Below are 1,950 nucleotides of genomic sequence, written 5' to 3'. Positions count from 1 at the left end.
AAAAGATAAGAAGGGAAAGAACTGTTCAGGGGAAGCCTATCAGTTTAAGCCATACTCAAATATAAACCATAATGAATGCTGATAGTGTGAAAAGGTAAGACACTGAAAAAGTTAAGAATAAGTCCCATTGGGCCAATTTAGGGATCCAACAATGACAAACCTCCAAAAATATAATTATCATTTTATTGTATCCACTACTATCACAAGGCAATAGGAACAAAGCCAATAGTACTTGCTTTGTCGGCACATATTACTAAAACTGAAATGATATAGAAAAGATTACTATAATCCCTATGCAAGGGTGACATGCCAATTCTTAAACTGTTTTATATTTTTCTTATATTTAAAAAAAGAAGTGCAAGAAGGATGAATCAGAAACTAATGAGATTAGTTACATACAGGTGTTAAGGGGGAACAAAATGTAAGGGATTGTGGAGAGGGCAGTGACTCTTTCATGAATATACACTTAATATAGTTTTGACATTGACTTTTTGAATCATGTTGTTTTATGTATTCAAAAATAAAATTAAAAACACTAGGAGAACAAAACCTCAAATAACAGGAACAATATAACTATATCCCAAATTAAATAAGTAAACACATAAATAAATAAATAACCATACCAAAGGGGAAAATTAGGACTAACCTGAGTAACTTTAAAACATTGTAGTCTGACTATATACCCCAAGTCTAAAGCCAAAAAGAACTGTAAACAAATACGGAACTCTAGATAGAGGGTTTTTGATGGCAGTGTGAGTTAGCAATTCTGAAACTACTTTCTATGCATTGTAGGACTGAGGAAATGATTAAATATCTAGAGAATTAAAGAAGCCAGGTTTCTCACTGTTGGAGAAGGCAGTTACAAATATGAAAAGGGGAAGGCTAGAATGAATCCTCGCGTGCTGAATTGGATGAAAGTTATCAGCATAAACTCATGGGTTTTAAGAGATAGACAGATAGATAGATAGATAGATGATAGATGGTAGAGAAAGAAAAAATAAATGGATGTAGATATATTTATATCTCTTCGTTCTGCCTGTTGAAAAGGCCTAGAAACAAAGACACCCAGCAGCAATGAGACAGTCTAAATCCTGATCTTGGTTTCTAAATACCAACCCCCATTAAAAGGAACTGGCTTCCTTGGAAATACAGTTGACTCTTAGTGTTGAGGCAGGAAAAATAAAAAGTGAGCCTGGAACATCTTGTAGTTCCAGAAATTAAGACGGTGCTCAAAAAAATGATGGAGGTATGCCAAAAGGAATAGGAATCAGTTTGAAGGGTTTCCACTGTAAATATGAAACAAACTGAGCGGTAAAATAAAATAATGATAGTAATAAAATACTCATGGAATAAAAAGAAATCTCTGAATCTATACTTCCATTAAAAAAAATGAATAAGTAAATTAAAGGGGAAAAAAAGTTTTCTTATATTACAACTGGTAAATGAGGGAGAAAATAGTGAAGTTATAAAATTACCATTTGGCAATTACAGTCTGTCTAAATTTAGCTGATTGTCCTTCTGAAAGCTTGATGAGGATAGACATCAAATTAGTGGTGCCCATATGGATAGGATAACAAGAGCTACTTGTTTAGCAGATAAATCAGCAAAAGCACTGCCTTTGGCTTCTGTAATGATCTCAGAATACAGGCATATACTTTAATAACTGATATTTCTTGGGTATTAGTAACTTTTAATATATCATTGATCATTTTATCATTTTTCTATCAGGCTACCTGAATATGTCTCAAATCCCCTTTGCTTCTGTAGCACCCCAAAACCATGAATCATGTGTCTATTTTATGTTAAATGTTTACCACTTTCCTTTCGCCAAAATGCAGGCTCAAATCAAAGTTATTAGGTTAGCCACTTGGGAAAGTAGCATTAGGTAGTGGAATTGATTTGATGGCTATATATTCCATGGCAATTACATGTCCTGCACAGGAAATATCT

At 33.4% G+C, this 1,950-nt stretch overlaps 1 non-coding gene across 1 annotated transcript; it reads left to right on the top strand.

Annotated features, from left to right (window-relative positions):
• The first annotated feature begins 228 nt into the window (after positions 1–228).
• Positions 229–336, top strand: LOC114239224 (U6 spliceosomal RNA). The gene has a single exon (XR_003624407.1). It is a non-coding gene; the product is annotated as a U6 spliceosomal RNA (small nuclear RNA).
• Positions 337–1,950: the final 1,614 nt, after the last annotated feature.

Source organism: Balaenoptera acutorostrata, chromosome 3 (genome assembly GCF_949987535.1).
Source record: "Balaenoptera acutorostrata chromosome 3, mBalAcu1.1, whole genome shotgun sequence".
NCBI classification, from domain to species: Eukaryota; Metazoa; Chordata; class Mammalia; order Artiodactyla; family Balaenopteridae; genus Balaenoptera; species Balaenoptera acutorostrata.
The sequence above is the reverse complement of the archived record's forward strand: the minus strand, read 5'-3'. Positions and strand labels throughout refer to the sequence as shown.